Genomic DNA, 20,081 nt, shown 5'->3' with positions numbered 1-20,081 from the left:
CAAAATCTCAATGAAACGAAAGCATACGGATCACCTGGCATCTATCTAGGCATCAGAATAGACAATGGCAGAAACAGCCCTGTCAACCTCCTCATTAACATCTGGGGGCGAGTGCCAAAATTGGAAGACATGTTACAGACTAGTCAAGCAACAGCCTGACAGAGCCATACTCACAAAATCATAACTGACAGACAATATCCCAGGTGCCATCATCACCATCCCTGGATATATCCTGCCTCACCAGGACAGAGCCAGCAGAGATGACAACACAGTGGTATATAGTCAGGAAGGCATTGCTCTGGAAGAGCTCAACATTGATTCCGGACCCTGAAGTCGCATGGATTCAAGTTAAACAAGGGGAAGGAAACCTGCTGATTACCATGTACCATCCTCCCTCAGCTGGCGAATCAGTACTCCTCCATGTTGAAAAGCACTGAAGCTGGTAAGGCCACAAAATGGGGGAGGGATTTCAATGTCCACCAGCAAGAGTGGCTCAGCTGCAGTCCTACTGATTGAGCTGGTCGGGTCCTAAAGGATATAGCTGCTAGACGGGGTCTGCAGCAGGTGGTGAGGGAACCACAAGGGGGCAAAACATACTCGACCTTATCTTTACCAATTTGCCAGCTGCAGATGCATCTATCCACAACATTAATTGGTAAGAGTGATAAATCCAAGAGTGATAAATGTCAATCATCAGTAATGTGATGGAACATGTCATCAACAGTGCTATCAAGCAGCACTTGCTCAGCAATAACATGCACAGTCTGGGTTCTGTCAGAGCCACTCAGCTCCTGACCTCATTACAGCCTTGGTTCAAACATGGACAAAAGAGCTGAATTTCAGAGATGAGGGGAGAGTGACAGCCTTGACATCAAGGCTGCATTCAACCAAGTGTGGCATTAAGGACCCATAGCTAAACTGGAATCAATGGGTATTATGGGGTAAATTCTCCAGTGGTGAAAGTCATACCTAACACACAGGAAGATGGTTGAGATTGTTGGAGGTTACTCATTTCAGATCCAGGACAGTTCTGCAAGAGTCCCTTAGGGTAGTGTCTTAGGCCCGACATTTTCAGATGCTTTAGTAATGACCTTCCATCCATCATAAGATCAGAAATGGGGATGTTTGCCGATGATTGCACAATGTTCAGCACCATTCATGACTACTCAGAGTCGTCCAAGCAGTCAGTGTCCAAATGCAACAAAATCTGGACAATATCCAGGATTGAGCTGACAAGTGGCAAGTAATTTTTGTGCCACACAAATGCCAGGCTATGCCCATCGCCAATAAGAGAAAATCTAACCACTGCCCTTTAATATTCAATTGTGTTACCATCACTGAATACCACACTAACAACATCCTGGAAGTTATCATTGATCAGAAACTCAATTGATCTCAGTGCATAAACACAGTGGCTACAAGAGCAGGTCAGAGCCTAGGAATATTGTGGCTAATAATCCACCTCCTGACTCCTCAAAGCCTGTCCACCATCTACATGGCACAAGTCACAAGTGTGATAGAGTACTCCTCACTTGCCTGGATGGATGTGGCTTCAACATTCAAGAAGCTTGACACCATCTAGGACAAAGCAGCCTGCTTGATTGGCACCACATTCATAACCATTCCCTCCACCACCATCACTCAGTAGCAGCAGTGTGTACTTGAAGATGCACTGCAGAAATTCGCCAAAGATCCTCACACAGCACCATGCAAACCCACAATCACTTCCATCTAGAAGGACAAGGGCAGCAGATTAATGAGAACACCACCACTTTCAAAGTTCCCCTCCAAGTCACTTACCATCCTAACTTGGGAATATATTGCCATGCCTTCACTGTCACTGGGTCAAAATCCTGGAATTCCCTCCCTTATGGCATTGTGAGTCAACCTTGGCAGGTGGACTGCACTGGTTCAAAAAGGCTGCTCACCACCACCTCAAGGGCAACTAGGAACAGGCATTAAATAATGGCCAGCCACCGATGTCCACATCCCACAAAATGAATAAATTTTAAAGATTTGCATGTTTACAAATACGGTACATGCCTGACATCTTGTGGCCAATAATAAGATTTAACATGGCTAACAGTAAAATCCCACTTCAAACTAAATAGAACATAAAGCCATAACTGAGTCTTCTTCAGTAATTTTTAAAAAATTCTTTCTTGTCCATCCCTAATTGCCCTCGATCTGTTTGGCTTGCTCGGCCATTAAAAGTCAATCACCGTGGATCTGGAGACACACATAGGACAAACCAGGCAAGGATGGCACATTTCCTTTCTTAAGGGACATGAGTGAACCAGATTGGATTTTACAACAATTTCATGGCAACATTATTCAAATTAGCTCCATACATCTGAATCATGAATTGAATTTTAAATTCCATCAACTGCTGTAGGAGGGCTTCGAACCCATGTCTCCAGGGCATTAACTTGTTAGTTCAACAGAAGGACTTCAAAGTGCAATTTATTTTCCTCTATATACTGGTTCCATTCTGTACGTGCAAAGCAAAATTTAAATAGAAGAGTAGCTTTTCTCCACACCAGTACAAAGTGAACTCCTACATCATCAATTCTTTTCCCTTTTATTAAAAAAATCTAGAAGCCAGCATGAACCAAATCACAAGAAGAAAGTAAAGAAAATAAAGTAAAACTGATTAAGACAGGTGAGAGTACCTTCCTTCAATCCCTGATTGCCTAAGCTTATGCCCATTCCAACTATTTGTACAACACCTTGTGTTTTTTCTGCTTAACAAAATCTATGCTGCTTCCATGTGAGAAAAGAATAGAAGTTCCAGGTCAGCCACTATTTCTTTACTACCTTCAATGTTTCGTTCATCTTTGAACTGAAATATGGAGTGGTTGTGAGAATGCCTTCCTTCGGTCCTGAAAATGTTTCTGTGTTTATAATAGCATAGATGTGTTTCTAGAGAAGCTCACTAAAGTACAAGGGAGCGAGGTGAGAGGAAGCTTACATGGAAAAGAAACAACAGCATGAACCAACTTGGCCATAAGGCAAATAAAATTCAGCATGGATGAGTTGGACCAAAGGGGCTTTTTCAGTGCTGTACGACTCTATGATTCTAGTCAGTGATACCCATTGCTTGATAATCTAATATTTTAAAATCACTGGAATTTTATTTGAAACTTTTTTGATGCTCAGATTTAAAATTGTTTGTGGCTTTCTGAAATTATTTGAAATAACTCCACAGAGGCTGGTATCCCATTACCAACTCACCCTTTATTTACCGTCCTGGACACTGATGCAGTTCCGTCAGAGTCAGCTCTCAGAGCACAGAACCCCAACACTCCTGGTCTTATCTGTCAGCCAGAGCTCCCTAATGGACCAAATTAACAGCCTCAGTCAGGAAATTCATATTCCATGTGGTCCACCTGTCTGATTTCATTACATTGCTACATCCCTCCCCCTCTGACTCTTCAGGCATCATTGGCAATAGCCACCGTGTTCACCTCAGATTCTGAGGTATCTTCAACACTTGACAGAGACGGAGAAACCATGGGTTCCAGAACAGTCAGAGAGGCTTTCAAGGAGCCGGGCACATTTTCCTCCTGTGCAGTTTGCAAGTTGGAAGCTTTCATATTATCTAAATGCTTGTTCAGGGCTGCGATACCTATCTGAACTTTATGCATCACTGGACCTGACCTTGTGTTCACCATGCTTCTTAGCCATGTAGGGTCATTCCCGTCCTCTACAGCTTCACTACACGCCAAACTGTCCCTGTTCCTATTTGATTATGGGGCCAACTAGAGGGATAGCCCTAGCAGAGTTCCTAACAGGAAGAAGACTCCAGACCAGGTTAAATATGATCTTCCCAGACCTGGGGGAGGAGGAGGTGAAATGGCATCAGACACAAGACTTCCCTCAGCAAGACAGACCAGATATCCTAAATTAATCTAGTCCCATTTGCCAACATTTAGCTCATATCCCTTTAAACCCTTCCTATTTATATACCCATCCAGATGCCTTTTCAATGTTGTAGTTGTACCAGCCTTCACCACTTCCTCTGGCAGCTCATCCCATACAGGCACCACCCTCTGCTTGAAAAAGTTGCTCCATGAGGTACCTTTTAAATCTTTCCTCTCTCACCTTAAATCCCCTATGCCCTCTAGTTTTGGACTCCACCAACCCAAGGAAAATACCTTGACTATTCACCCTATCTATGCCCCGCAACATTTTATATAGCTCTATAAGGTCACCCCTCAGCCTCTTCCTACAGCTAAAGCCCTCAAATCCTGGCAATATCTACATTACTTACAATGTGGAAGCAGGCCCTTCGGCCCAACAAATCCACACTGACCCTCCGAAGAGCGACCCACCCATTCCCCTACATTCCCCTACATTTACCCATTCCCCTACATTTACCCCTTCACCTAATACTACGGGCAATTTAGCATGGCCAATTCACCTAACCTGCACGTTTTTGGTTTGTGGGAGGAAACCGGAGTACCCGGAGGAAACCCACGCAGACACAAGGAGAATGTGCAAACTCCACACAGACAGACAGTCACCTGAGGCGGGAATTGAACCCACGTCTCTGGCGCTGTGAGGCAGCAGTGCTAACCACTGCCACCGTGCCACCCTATCCTTGTAAATCTTTTCTGAACCCTTTCAAGTTTCACAACATCCTTCCTGTTGGAGGGAGACCAGAATTGCATGCAGTATTCCAAACGTGGCCGAACCAATATCCGGCACATCACCTCCCAACTCCTATACTCAATGCACTGACAAATAAAGGCAAGTATACCAAACCCCTTCTTCACTATCTATCTACCTGTGACTCTACTTTCAAGGAACAATGAACCTGCACTCCAAGATCTCTTAATTCAGCAATATTACCCAGGACTTTACCATTCACTGTATAAATCCTGCCCTTATTTGCCTTACTAAAATGCAGCATCCTACTGTACTCACTGTATACTCATGACTGCGTTGCCAAATACCAGACTAATGTCATTTACAGGTTTGCTGATAACACCACCATATTCGGTCAAATCTCAGATGGCGAGGAAACAGACTACAGACGGGAGGTAGAAGACCCGGAATAATGGTGCACTGAGAACAACCTAGCTCTCAATGCAGGCAAAACCAAGGAATTCATTCTTGACTTTCGGCGGGATGTTACTCATGTCCACACACATTAACAGCACACAGGTGGAATGAGTGGAGAGTGTCAAGCTCCTGGGAGTGGTCATCCACAACAAGCTTTCTTGGACTCTTCATGTGGATGCACTGGTTACAAAGGCTCAACGACATCTCTTCTTCCTCAGGCAGCTGAGGAAATTTGGCATGACGGCGAATACCCTTGCCAACTTTTATAGGTGTGCCATCGAGAGCATTCTGTCTGGATGTATCACTACCTGGTATGGTTACATAGAGCATATATTAGATTAGATTACTTACAGTGTGGAAACAGGCCCTTCGGCCCAACAAGTCCACACCGCCCCGCCGAAGCGCAACCCACCCATACCCCCCTACATTTACCCCTTACCTAACACTACGGGCAATTTAGCATGGCCAATTCACCTGACCTGCACATCTTTGGACTGTGGGAGGAAACCGGAGCACCCGGAGGAAATCCACGCAGACACGGGGAGAATGTGCAAACTCCACACAGTCAGTCGCCGGAGGCGGGAATTGAACCCGGGTCTCTGGCGCTGTGAGGCAGCAGTGCTAACCACTGTGCCACCGTGCACAGAAAGTGATGAACTTGGCCTGGACATTCACAAAGGCCAACCTCCCATCTATAGAATCCATCCACCAGGCCCGCTGTCAAGGAAAGGCCGCCAGCATTCTCAAAGATCCATCCCACCCTGGCAATGTTTTTCTACAACCTCTACCATCGGGGAGGAGGTACAGAAGCCTGAACACGCACCAGCCGGTTTCAAAACAGTTTCTACCCTACTGTTGTTAGGGCACTGAATGGGCTCACAAACTCACAAACTGTACTTGTTTTTGTTTTTGCCGCTGTTTATTTAGTATTTACTTATATATGCTACTTAACTCTGTGATCTGCCTGTATTGCTGGCAAAACAAAGTGTTTCACTGTGCCTAGGTACACATGACAATAAATTTGATTCAATTCAATTCATCTCACATTTAACTAAATTAAACTCCATGCGCCACTTCTTGGCCCACTGGCCCAACTGATCAAGGTCCTATAATACTCTGAGGTACGATTCACTGTCCATTACACCTCCAATTTTGGTGTCATCTGCAAACTTACTAACCATACCTCCTATGTTCACATCCAAATAATTTTTATAAATGATGAAAAGCAGTGGACCCAGCACCAATCCCTGTGGCATACCGTTAGTCACAGGCCTCCAGTCTGAAAAGCAACTCTCCATCACCATCTTCTGTCTTCTATCTTCAAGCCAGTTCTGAATACAAATGGCTAGTTCTCCCTGTATTGCATGTGACCTAACCTTGCTAACCAGTCTACCATGAGGAATCTTGTTGAACACCTTACTGAAGTCCAAATACATCATGTACACTTCTCTGCCCTCATCAATCCTCTTCGTTACTTCTTCAAAAAACTCAATCAAGTTAGTGAGACACTATTCCCCACACACAAAGCCATGTTGACTTCTCCCTAATCAGTTCTTGCCTTTCCAAATACATGTGAATTCTATCCCTCAGAATTCTCTCCAACAACTTGCCCACCACTGATGTCAAGCTCACCAGGCTATAGTCTTTTCCTTAGTACCTTTCTTAAATAGTGGCACCACGTTAGCCAACTGGATCAGCATTTATTGTACATTTGCAGCTCTTAATGTTAATGAAGGTGAGCAACATGTAAGGTTCATTATTCATAGGCCAGTCAAGAGTCAATCAGGTCATTATTGCTGACCCCAGTTCTAAGTGCTTCAATTTTAAAAGTCTCATCCTTGTTCTAAAATCTCTCCATGATCTCTTCAAACCCATAACCTCCACAATTTCTGTATTCCTCTAATTCAGGCCTCTTGCGCTTCTCAATTTTACTCATTCCTCTACTGATGGTCAATGTTTCAGTTGCCCAGACCCTCAGCTCTTTAATTCCCTCCCATTGCCTCTCCACCTCTCTCTTCTTTTAAACGTGTTCCTCAGAATCAATGCTAATTATCAAATAGGTAAACTCAGCTCAGGGACCTATGAACAAATTCCCCACCACATCTCTATAACACCCTCCAGTCCTACAAGCCTTCTGGAATTCTGCATTTTTACAGTTCTGGACTCTGGTGTATCATTCAACCTTTGGAAGTCACACCTTAAGTTGCCTCAGACCCAAGTCTGGAAATTGCTTCAACTTCTCAATCTTTTCATCTCTCTCTCATCTTTTAAAACACTCCTCAATATTGATTCTTCTAAGCTTCTGTCCACCTTACATGCTTAAGTGTCTAATTTTGTTTTATAATACTCTTCTTAAACACTTTATAATGCTTTATTACATTAGAAATGGTATATAAATAAAAGTTATGGTTCATGTGTGACAGGTGTCAGTCAGATCGGGTAAAAATGACAGGTTTCCTTCCCAGAAGATATCACTGAGCCAATCAGATTTTTATAACAAACCACAGCTTAAAGATCACTTTTAAGAAAAGAGCTTTTGGTTTCCAGGTTTTTATTGAAAACTTGAATTCAAATTCTCAAGCTGTCATCAATTCTCAGGCTTCTCATTTTTTTAAAAACCCAGATCTCTGGATTATTAGCCTAGTAGCAATCACTACAATGTTATAGCATCTACAGTCAACCAGCAGACATTGAAATCTTACAATTATTACAATCCCAAAATTTCATTTTCCAGGAAATCTTTGATGGAGTGCCAAAAATGCATGACATGAAAATACTTTCTAATGGATTTGTATGAATCCCAAAGCTGGTAACTCAAATCTTTTCACTGCATTTACAAAAGATCACTATTGAAGTGAAGGAGAAGGAAGAGAAAGCCATACTACACTGAGACTATTTTCTTCCTGGATACTGTTAACATAAGAAATGGGAGCAAGGTGTAGGCTATATGGCTGTTTAAGTCTGCTCCACCATTCAATAGGACCATAGCTGATCTTGTGGTCTCATCTCCACTTTTCGGCGCTATTCACCTATACATGGAGTCCCCAGAATCTATTGATCACTGTCTTGAACAGATTCAACATCAGAAGAAGGGTCAATGGACTCAAAACATTGATTCTGCTTTTTTTCCAGAGATGCTGCCAGAACTGAATACCTATGTCATTATCTTTGTAGCACAGTCCTCTCACTCCAGGAAACAATCTGGATAAGTCGGTTGCATTCCTTTCAAGACAATTACATACCAAACTGCCTTTGGTTAGGAGACACAAACTTTGTACATTTCTTCAAGGTCTGGTCCTATCAATAACTTTTATACTTACAGCAATAACACTGTACTCTTATAACTCAAGTCATTGCAATAAAGGCTAACATACATTTAGTTTCTTATTTACTTCTGTACTATGCTAATTTTCTGTGATTCCTGGACAGAGCACCCCAAAGCCCTCTGAACAACATTTTCTAGTTTCTTTTTAAGAATATAGTCTGCTTTCTGTTCTTCCTACCAAGATGGATAATTTCACATTTCTCCTCTCTCTACCTCCTCTGCCACCTTTTATCCCAATTTTTAACTATTCTCTATCTCTGTGGGCATCCTGCCCACAGCTTACTTTTCCAACAGCTGAATAATGTCAGCAAACCTAGATATAATACGATCAGTCCTCTCATCTAAACTATTGATATAGATTATAAATAATTGAGGCCCAAATGCTGATTATTGGACTCATTGCAACCTGCCAATCGTAAAATTACCTATTTATTTCTATTCTGTTCTTTGCCTCGATCCACGATTATCAGGAGGTATTGTGAGCATTTAAGTTGCAAAAACCTCTAAAATGGAAACTGGCTGAAAGTATTTTTATAGTCCAAAAATACCATGTTCAGTGGTATCTACCCTGCCAATTAAAACTTCAAAACTTGTAATACAATAGGATATGAAATATCCTGCAACTAAGTCAATGCAATCTATATTTTCTTTTTAAATGTTATACTGCCCAAGACCATATCGTTCCAAGCTCAAAATGCTTCTAACCATCTTGGGGACGGTGATAACCATATAATTTTGCTATGACTAATCAAGACTGTAATACCAATTAGTCTCTTCATAGATCTCTGATAATCTTCAACAATAAATGGCAGCATACAACCACAAAAAGTTGCCAAGAAAACTTTCTGAAGAAGGGCTGAAGAAGGGCTTATGCCCGAAATGTCGATTCTCCTGTTCCCTGGATGCTGCCTGACCTGCTGCGCTTTTCCAGCAACACATTTTCAGCTCTGCCAAGACAACTAGTCAGAGCTAAGTAGCAGAAAATAAGCGAGGTGATTCAAATTTACCACACTGTTACAGTTGCTTCTAATTCATATTTCAATCTGTTTGATATTATGTGCTGAGACTTAAATCTAAAAAGTAACACCCTACCTAAACTATTCAGAGGCCTGAGCCCAATTCCACTACAAGCCTGAACCCATTTTCTAAGGACCATTTGTTTTTTAAAAATCATTTACAGAATCGCTGGGTAAGCCAGCATTTACTGCCCAACTTAATTGCCACTGAGAATGTGATATTGAGCTGCCTTCTTCAACCAATATAGTCCATGGAAATGTAGATGTGCCCACAGTGCAGTTCAGGAAGGAGTTCCACAATTTTGGCCTAACAACAAAGAAGGAATAGTGACATAGTTCCAAATCAGGATAGTGTGTGTCGTGGACAGATATTTGCAGATGGTGGTACTTTCTAGCAATTGTTCTTCTAAATGGTAGGTGTGTCAAGTTTGGAAGGTGCTGTCATAACAGACTTACTAAGATATTGCAATGCATCTTGAAAATGATACAAACTGCTGCCAGAGTGAATATTCCAGAAGCTAAATTGTGAGAAAAAAAAAATGTGGGTTGCTTCATCTTGGATGATGTCAAGCTTCTTGCGTGTTGTTGGAGCTGTACACGTCTGGCCAAGTGGGCTATTCCATCATGTTCCTGGCTTGTTCCTTGTGTATGGTGAACAGACATTGAAGAGTGAAGAATTCCTAGCTTCTAACCTGTATTTGTAGCCACAGTTATTACGTGACTGATCCAGTTCAGTTTCTGATTAATGGTAGCCCCCAGAATGGCGATAGTAGAGGATTCAGTAATGGGAATAGCATTGAATATCAAAATAATTGGATTATCTTTTGTTTGAAATGGTAATTTCCTGGCACTTGTTTGGTGTGAATGCTATTTGTTGCATCAGCCCAAGTCTGAATGTTGTCCAACATGTGGTCACTTTTACAGATACCATCATGGATAGATGCAGATGCTAAACATAGACTGATAAGGACAAAGTTAAAAACTTCTTCCCTTATGTTGTCACAGGCCCAGTCTAGCAGCTTTGTCCTTTAGGACTCAGCCAGCTCAATCAACAATGCTGCTACTGAACCACTTTTGGTGATGATTATGGAAGCCATCCAGTCAGAGGACATTCTGTGTCTTTGCCACCCTCAGTGTGTCCCCCAAACAGTGCTGGCGAACAGGGTGTAGGTGACCCTAGAAAGGGATTCAGAAGTTTTAAATCACAACAATCACTTTTGAGTCAGAAGATCCATGTTCAAGTCTTGGTCCAGAAACTGACCACTGTTTAGAAGGACTCTCACCGTGCCAGAACTGAAGGAGTGCTGCACTGCCAGAGATGCAATATCTCAGATGAAATATTAAAATATTTGCCCTCTTCATAAAAGATGCCTCACCACTATTCTGAAGAAGAATAGGAGAATGCTGTCTGGAATAGTGACCAATATTTAGCTTTCAACCAACACCAATAGAGAGGATTATCACAGTATTTAACATACTGTGTTTGTGGACGTTTGCTCCATATCATCCTATAGTGACATAATTCAAAAATAATTTATTTCAATATGAAAGACTTTGGGACATCACAATTTTTTATGGACTCTATTTTATGTCAAACTTTTAGGGCAGCATTTAAAATAGCAAAATTATTTCTCATACTATATTAGATAAGTAAGTGAAAACTTCTATCTACTCAGTTCTCTTCTCTGATGCTTTGTTCTCTTTCTAGCACCATCCTTTAAGAAATTATTCAGAAGTCTGCAGCCGTTGCTAATTTTAAGAATGTGTTGATACAAACTGTACAACATTTACCACATGCTTCCTGCTTGTCACTTCCTTTGCTTTAGTGTATGACTACTAAAGAAATTAAACTTGGAACTTGGGCATATGTTGCAGTTTGACAATCAATTGTTTAAAACTCACCAGTACAGTTTCTAGTCATTTGGGAAAATGGTGAAATTAATTTCAAACTCCAACAAGTTGAGTAATGAAGAATATGCATTGGAGCAAAAATTTTCAACAGTGCTGATGAAATTATGCAATACTTTTCAAGGCAAGTGCTACAATTGGTGTCAGAGATGGGATGGAGATGAATCCCCCCACAATCTCTCAGAGTTCATACTGCCATAAGAAAACCTAGGATTGAGTTTGCATGCATCAGTTAGATTGTCTAACTTTCCTCCATTCACTGCATGTTTCTGTTGAAATCAACCAGTTTTAGCATGGATATTACAATGCTTTCAATCATGAGTTCTATTTGCAGCAGTTCAATGAGACTCATTAAATGGGGTTGAAACAGCATGTTTTGCTGTTCAGGTAAATTAACTCTGCCATAAAATGTACTGTGTGCTGAATCCATCAAACCTTGTCTCACCTCCAACTCATTGCCTGACAGCATTGTCAACGGACAAACCTCCTGTTAACACGTTTATTATCGAGTGATCAAAGAATTTCAGCAATGATACAACCTTTAACATGGACATCAACAATGAGAGAATTATTTTTCTGCCCAAGTGTAAATTACTTGACAGCCTGGTCCAGTGAGTTGCACTCTCACCTCAGAATGACAAAGGGTTAAATCTTGGTCCAGAGAATTGAGCACAAAATTAAATTGACACTCTCAGAACAGTACTGCAGGAATGCTGCATTGTCAAATCTGTCATCTTTTGGATGAGGCATTAAACCAAGGCCTCACTATCTTCTCAAGTGGTTGTAAAAAGATCTCGTGGCATCCATTCAAAAAAAACTTTTCCCAGTACCCTGACAATATTTCCCCCATTAATCAAAATCATTATAACAGATTATCTGATTATCCATTACATTTTTTTGGGAACTTGCACTAAGCAACTTAGCTGCATCATTTCCTGACTTGTAAAAATGACCACACTTCAAAAGTACTTCATGGGTTATACAGGACTTTGGAATGTCCTGGTATTGTCACGATATACAAATATAATTATGTCACTGCTACAACATTGACCTTTTATTTGTGAAACCTTCTCTTCAGAATGCGGTACATCATACTGATGTTGATGGAAACCTAATTTTTTAACCAATCAATAGCATTATAATATGTAGCACATTGTTCAATTTGTCTAATTTATGACATTGAAGCAGTTTAAGCCATTTTTACCATGGTAGAGAGGTGTTACAGAAATGCAGGCTGTTGTTAGTCAAGTTTAATGGAAAGCAAAGAGTGTTCTATGGCTGAGAATTATGTGGCTGTAGCCTTAACTTCAGACTTCGACAAGGGTGAAGCAAACGTGATGCATGATGCCTCATATTCTTCTCTCCCACGCTGAAAGCAGATCAGCAGATTAACAAAACAAGTTTCATGGATATGCAGGCAATAGCTTTACCCACAATGGCTATCATATTCTGTGGATATGTAATCTTCAAAAATGTGGTATTGTAAAAAGAGAAAGAAAGTACATCCTCGTACTACATTCCTAATAACAACATATTACACAGACTCATGGTCAGTTCTTTTGCTATGTTGCCAGAATTACCCCCCTACCTAGTGACAATGATCAAGCTAATAACCATCAATAAAGATCAAAAGGCTGGGACTATTCCATCTTTTCAAAAAAATTCTGATAGAGATCTTTAAAATTTCAAAAGCTTTTGATAACATTTGTAAGAGAAGATATTTCCACGTGGATGTGGAGTCTAAACCTACATATCATTAAAATAAATCACTAATTAATCCATTATGCAAAATCAGGAGAAATGTCTATACCAAGCTACCATAAGCAAAGCTAAAAAACTTGAAGTAGTAAGGAGTAGCAGAACACAAAGTACTGATATCTTGAACTCACCATAAAGACCTGAATGATGGCTGTGAAAATATGAATGAGATATTTAAGTAAAATTCTAATTCTGTACATTCTGAATTCTTCAATTTCTTTCCCTGCAATCTCCTGGATTGCATTTGCAGACAGTTTGTTTTTTCTTGTTATTCATTCACGGGAATGAGGACATCACTGATAAGGCTAGCACTTATTGCTAGATGGCAGTTGAGGAACAACCACATTGTTGAGAGTCAGGTATCACATATTGGACAGACTAGGTATAAACAGCAGATTTGCTTTCTTAAGAACATTTGTGAATTAGATGGGCCTCTACAGCAATAGTTACATGGGTCACCTTTAGGTCAACGTTTTATTTAATTCAAATTTCACCATCTGCCGAATCAAGCCAATGTAGCCAGAACATCAGCCTGTGATTCTGGATTACTAGTTCTTTACAAAAGCCAACACATTTCCAAGATTCAAAATAACCACTCAAAACTGTTTGACAGCACTGACCGTTTTGATATCAGATTAAATGCATCAAAAATGTATCAACTAACTGAAGAACTAATGACTCTAGAGAAACCTCAATTCACAAAGTATATTAAGGTATCCAACTTTTGTTCTAACTGGTTGAGCACCTGAAGCCTTCAACTGCAAAAATATCTTGAAATGCTCTTCCAAGATACTGTTCATTTCTATCTGATAACCATCTGCAAATAAACTGCAAAGTTTATTTCAGCTTTTATTTTGATGCAACCAACATTCAGAACGTCAAATGTTCCTACAAATTCTACATTCAACTAGAAAGAAACTGAAACTGATGGCTTAACATTGCAGGTTCTACTGTATCTCTTAAAATCTGAGGTAAAACCTGGGTGGCTGAAGTTTTTTTTAAAAAAGGTCTTCTTACAAAAATTACATTTGTATCAGCACTTGCAGATGACACCGAAGGTTACCTCAGATTATAACAGGATCTTGATCAGATGGCCAATGGACTGAGAAGTGGCAGATGGAGTTTAATTTAGATAAATGTGAGATGCTGCATCTTGGGAAAGCAAATCTTAGCAGAACTTATCCACTTAATGGTAAGGTCCTAGGGAGTGTTGCTGAACAAACAGACCTTGGAATGCTGGTTCATAGCTCCTTGAAAGTGGAATCACAGGTAGATAGGATAGTGAAGAAGGCATTTAGTATGCTTTCCTATATTGGTCAGAGTACTGAGTACAGGAGTTGGGAGGTCATGTTGCAGCTGTACAGGACATTGGTTAGGCCACCGTTGGAATATTGCGTGCAATTCTGGTCTCCTTCCTATTGGAAATGTGTTGTAAAACATGAAAGGGTTCAGAAAAGATTTATAAGGATGTTGCAAGGGTTGGAGGATTTGAGCGAGAGGGAGAGGTTGAATAGGCTGGGGCTGTTTTCCCTGGAGCGTCGGAGGTTGAGGGGTGACCTTATAGAGGTTTATAAAATCATGAGGAGCATGGATAGGATAAAAAGACAAAGTCCTTTCCCTGGGGTGTGGGAGTCTAGAACTCGAGGGCACAGGTTTAGGGTGAGAGAGGAAAGATACAAGAGAGACCGAAGGGACAACTTTTTCACACAGAGGGTGGTATGTATCTGGAATGAGCTGCCAGAGGAAATGGTGGAAGCTACTCCAATTGCAACATTTAAAAGGCATTTGGATGCGTATATGATTAGGAAGGGTTTGGAGGTATATGAGTCAGGTAGGACTAGATTGGGTTGGGATATCTGGTCGGCATGGACAAGTTGGACCGAAGAGTCTGTTTCCATGCTGTACATTTCTATGACAAAAGAATCAAGCTTTCAGGGAAAGAAAAACAATTCATTTGTAGATCACACCTACAGGATTTTAAAATTTTTCCTCCAAACCCTTACTGCATTTTCACATGTGCGTGCTAATGACATGGCACAGAAGGAGACTTTTAGAGTGACTGCTTCTTTGCCGGTTCATCACAAGAGTAACCCAAATAGTGCCATTTGTGTGCTCCACACCCAAACTAACCTTGACGCATGCAAATATTTATTGAATTCCCATCTGAAAGTTACTGTTAAACCTACTTCCATGGATTATGTGTTCTAGATTATAACATAAGACATTTTTTTAAAATCTCATTTACTTCCTTTACTAATTACCTAGACTTAGTTTTCTCCATTAAAAATCACACAACAGCAGGTTTAGTCCAACAAGTTTATTTGGAAGCACTAACTTTAGGAGTGCTGCTCCTTCATCAGTTGGTTGTCTACCTGATGAAGGAGCAGCGCTCTGAAAGCTAGTACTTCCAAATAAACTTGTTGGACTAAACCTGCCGTTGTGTGATTTTTAATTTTGTACACCCCAATCCAACACCGGCACCTCCAAAGCAGTTTTCTCTGGTCACCAAATCTGCCAGTGGAAAGTTTCTCAATTTATCTAAGTCCTTATTGCTTACACAAAATTCCTTTGATTTTATCTGCTGCAAGAACACCACTGTGAGCTTCTCTAACTCCGTCACATAACTTAAATCGTACAGCTCCGCTTATTTTTAATCTCCAAACACATTTTGGAACACTGGTACATTGTTCATTACAGGGTTGCAATTCCAATAAACTTGATAGTGGCTCATACTTTGTTTTTGCTGAAGGGTTATTCACATTGTCAGTTCCACATTTCAAATTCTAAATCTTGAAATTTTGTTTCTTCCTTCAAACTTACATCCCTGCATCATACTAAAATTAGTGCATCATGGAGGGACTTAACGTTTTGTAAAAACAAAGACACTTCCCAATGCTCAAAGACCTTTCAAAAGTGTGCTTATTAATATAGCTGCCAAACCTCACACAAGTTCCAACAGCTTTTAACAATGTAGCATAAATGATATTAGTACAGAAAATTTTAAGTTAGCTTTGATTGTATAAAACGTAGAAACAGCTGTTGATTACATTTAAAAATTACCAAAGAAAAAAACTGTTTTAAGATATGTAAACAAGCCAAAATTCAGCTTAAAAATGTGGTTTTATATGAAAGATGGACAATATTATTTCACATATATTGCACACAAAATATTTTCTCTGATGTCGAAAAGTTTGCACAAATGAATGTATAAAGACTGATAAACATAAATACATTTGTTAAAAACTATCAGTTCTCATTTTCGGTAGTTGGAAGGCTATACCCTATTAGCGAGTAACCTAACATCATTCCTTCTTCCTCATTTCGGGTCTCCTGCCTATTTCTCTTTCCCATTGGGCAGAAGGCATTGTGACGCTATACGCGAGTGGCAGGGGAATATGACCAATCGAAACTCAAATCTACAAACCCCGCCCGGCAGATGAGCAGTAGCCAATCAGGAGGTGGATGGGGGGTTGGTAACATCTGTCAGACCCCACCCACAATACGAGACTGTTCGGAGCAACTGCCACTCTCTCGGCCGTTAAAACGACGGCAGCGCGGAGGCCCAAAAAGCCTCGAGCGAACAGCGCTCACCCTCTCCACTCCGGCACCACGCAAAGGCAGAACGCGGAGCCTACGGCGCTCCTGACCGCCTCCGTAGCCCAACGAGGGGAACGGGATACGGGATCGTTTTGTTAGTTGGACGTACCTGTACGCGAAAACGAAGTGACCGTTCACCATGTACTTAGTCACAAGTGGCCTGCCGTAGCAGCAAGTCGGCGTGGCTGAGAACGAGGCTGACGGTGAAAGTCACATGATTCGTCGGATTCCACGTGACCGAGAGCACGTGTCATTAATGTTTGCGTTTTGCTGCGAGTTCTAAATAGTCAATGGTCACTGCCTCTGTGGGCAGACCAACTATGGCCAAATTTTAGACGCCAAGACTTTTCATCCATTAGGGTTACAGGTGGCTCGCCCACTCTACTGGATTTGCTGAGCACATCTAGTGAACTGAGAATCACAATCACCCAAGAAAAGCCAGTCAGTGCTTGCTTGAACCTAGATTACATAATTGAATATTTTGCCCCTGAAATTGGGCTTGAACCCTTCTGTCACAGTGTTCTAGCCACTGAACCACAGCTGACAATGCCCAAAGCTTAAGGTGTCACCAATCTTTAGGTGTAGACCAACAAGAAAATGAAGAAAAGTTTTCTGAATATTCGGTGATTTATGCATACCTAGTAATTCCTGTTTTGGAGTCAGGTTCTGAGATTTGCAGCAGTTTTATTTTGATAGAACCTTCAAATACTTTAATCATGGTGACACTCATTACATTTATAAAGCTATTATTCCACAGAACATGACTTTGTTGTGATTCAGTTATTTTATTTTTAATCAACATTTCTAAACAAAGTACAGCCAGAAAGGATCACACAGCACAAAATTGGCCCATTATCCCAGGAACATCTCTTTAAAAGAACTATCCACCTAGAACTGTTTTCTTTGCTCTTTCCCTGGAATCTTGCCATGTTATTTTTTTCAAAAAATTATCATTCTCTTGAAAGTTACAAGGGAATCTGCTTCTGTTGTGGAAGAATCACTCAATGTTCTATAAAAAAAAGTTAGCAAGTGATGCAGAAAATCCTTCACGAAATTAAACTATAATCTTGCAAAATCAAAGCTGTGGCATCTAGCAAAAGATCTTCCCGAACTGCCCACAATCTCTTTGTCCTATAGTTTATACAGGTGTTGTTCCCCCATTTATCAGATAACATTAGCATAACCAATCATGAGGGCTCGCTTTATCTTTCTAAACTAATCATAGTCTGCCAGACTGGTTCCCTACATTACACTTAACTTATCACATTACCCCACCATCATCTTCAGCATTAGCTCATCTACCAGTGACTTAACTAGCCTATTATAATGCACTACCATTATCTTACTGGAACCCTGTAATATGATCCCGGGCACGCACTACAACACTTTAACTTAGTGCAAGAGGCTTGGTGACATTCTTCACATTATAAGTCAGTCATCAGGTGAGCAATATTTGGATTCTAAAGGCGCTCAAAATACCACAAACATGGATAGAATAGGACACTAGCAAACTTAGTTTCCACTAGTCCAGTGCAGGGTATTGATTAAATGTTTAAAATAAATAGGTTAACATTAATACATGAAAAAAAAATCAGATTGGTGTTCATAAACTCAATTCCTACTGTGTAATTGGAAAACTTATGAATTACAGGCCCTGCAAAGCTAAAATATTACAAATTAAAACATATTAACATGATGCATGGACTTTTTTGCCCATTACACTTGAAAAGATGCAGATAAAATTTGCATGATTAATATTGGAGGATTAATTTTAGATACATATAATTTCAATTCCTGTTAGCCCTTTTTTTAAAGTTCTAAACAAAGTCTCTTTCTCAATCCCATGTCACTTTATTACAATATGTTTTACTAATTCTTGCAAAAAAAAGTTACATCTATATATAATGATGTGGACCATTCTTCTTAAAGCTGTGAAATCTCAATCATAAATGCTGCAAACAACTTTGTCCCATTTATATAGTTTTCCCTAAAGAAAAGACAAAAGAATATTTAATTACAAACAGAATATAGGTGATCAATTGAATATCCTAACTCCCATTCATTCATTCATTATCCCAGTGATTGCAGACTTACATTGCTCCTGGCCTGGTATTGCCCAGAAATTAAAATTTTCACTCTTGTTTACAAATCCCTCTGTGACCTCACCCGTTCTGAGGTCTGTAACCTCTAGCCTGACAATCTTCAACCCCAGGACATCAATGTGGACTTCACCAGTTTCCTCATTTCCCCTCCCCCCATCTTACCTCAGTTCCAGCCTTCCAGCTCTGCACTGGCCTCCTGACCTGTCCTACCTGCCAATCTCTCTTCCCAGCTATCCAGTCCACCTCCCCCTCTGACCTCCATCCCCATCTCCATTCACCTATTGTACTCTTTGCGACCTTCCCCCACACTCCTCTCTGACCTATCACCTCCATCCCCACCCCCATTCACCTATTGTACTCTTTGCTACCTCCACCCCAGCCCCAATCGCAGCCCACCCCCACCCACCAACTTATTTATCCACCCTGGAGGCTCCCTGCCTTCATTCCTGATGAAGGACTTTTGCCCGAAATGTCGATTTTCCTGCTGCACGGATGCTGCCTGACCTGCTGTGCTTTTCCAGCACCACTCCAATATAATCTTGCATTCCACCCTGTTCTGGTCTCTTGAACATCCCTGGTTTTCATTGTACCACCATCAGCAAGGAATGAGACCACCCACATTCTAAATTCCTCTATTCTCAGGCTCAGTAAAGGGATCAAAGTTTGTGCGAAGATTTGTAGCTCGGGTGCTCGTTGCTGTGGTTCTGTTCACCGAGCTGGAAGTTTTTGTTGCAAATGTTTCGTCCCCTGGCTAGGCGACATCATCAGTGCTTGGGAGCCTCCTGCGAAGCGCTTCTTTGATGTTTCCTCTGGTGTTTATAGTGGTCTGTCCCTGCCGCTTCCGGTTGTCAGTTTCAGCTGTCCGCTGTAGTGATTGGTATATTGGGTCCAGGTCGATGTGTTTGTTGATGGAGTTTGTGGATGAATGCCATGCCTCTAGGAATTTCCTGGATGTTCTCTGTCTGGCTTGCCCTATGATAGTAGTGTTGTCCCAGTCGAATTCATGTTGCTTGTTGTCTGCGTGTGTGGCTACTCAGGATAGCTGGTCGTGTTGTTTCGTAGCTAGTTGATGTTCATGTATGCGGATTGTTAGCTGTCTTCCTGTTTGTCCTATATAGTGTTTTGTGCAGTCCTTGCATGGTATTTTGTGCACTACATTAGTTTTGCTCATGTTGGGTATCGGGTCCTTCGTTCTGGTGAGTTGTTGTCTGAGCGTGGCTGTTGGTTTGTGTGCCGTTATGAGTCCTAGGGGTTGCAGTAGTCTGGCTGTCAGTTCCGAGATGCTCCTGATGTATGGTAGTGTGGCTA

At 41.0% G+C, this 20,081-nt stretch overlaps 1 protein-coding gene and 1 pseudogene across 5 annotated transcripts in view; both read right to left on the bottom strand.

Moving 5' to 3' along the window:
* Positions 1–20,081, bottom strand: part of LOC122549216 (zinc finger protein 407) — a 525,130-nt gene that overhangs the window by 499,700 nt on the left and 5,349 nt on the right. For 2 of the 4 annotated variants that reach the window (XM_087986222.1, XM_087986221.1), the window contains exon 1: positions 16,781–17,245. The exons of 1 other annotated variant lie outside the window; for it this stretch is intronic. The gene's annotated coding sequence lies outside the window, so the exon portion shown is untranslated. Of the gene's footprint in view, positions 1–16,780; positions 17,246–20,081 lie in introns of those variants that run through there. One more of the 4 variants, XM_043688646.2, reaches the window with a different exon arrangement.
* Positions 17,353–20,081, bottom strand: part of LOC122549217 (cytosolic non-specific dipeptidase-like) — a 38,712-nt pseudogene continuing 35,983 nt past the window's right edge. The window contains exon 12 of the transcript XR_015756875.1: positions 17,353–18,658. The product of XR_015756875.1 is annotated as a cytosolic non-specific dipeptidase-like (transcript). The remainder of the gene's footprint in view (positions 18,659–20,081) is intronic.

Source organism: Chiloscyllium plagiosum, unplaced genomic scaffold, assembly GCF_037043375.1.
Source record: "Chiloscyllium plagiosum isolate Xiang-an unplaced genomic scaffold, Cpla_swu_hap1 HiC_scaffold_4, whole genome shotgun sequence".
NCBI lineage: Eukaryota > Metazoa > Chordata > Chondrichthyes > Orectolobiformes > Hemiscylliidae > Chiloscyllium > Chiloscyllium plagiosum.
The sequence above is the reverse complement of the archived record's forward strand: the minus strand, read 5'-3'. Positions and strand labels throughout refer to the sequence as shown.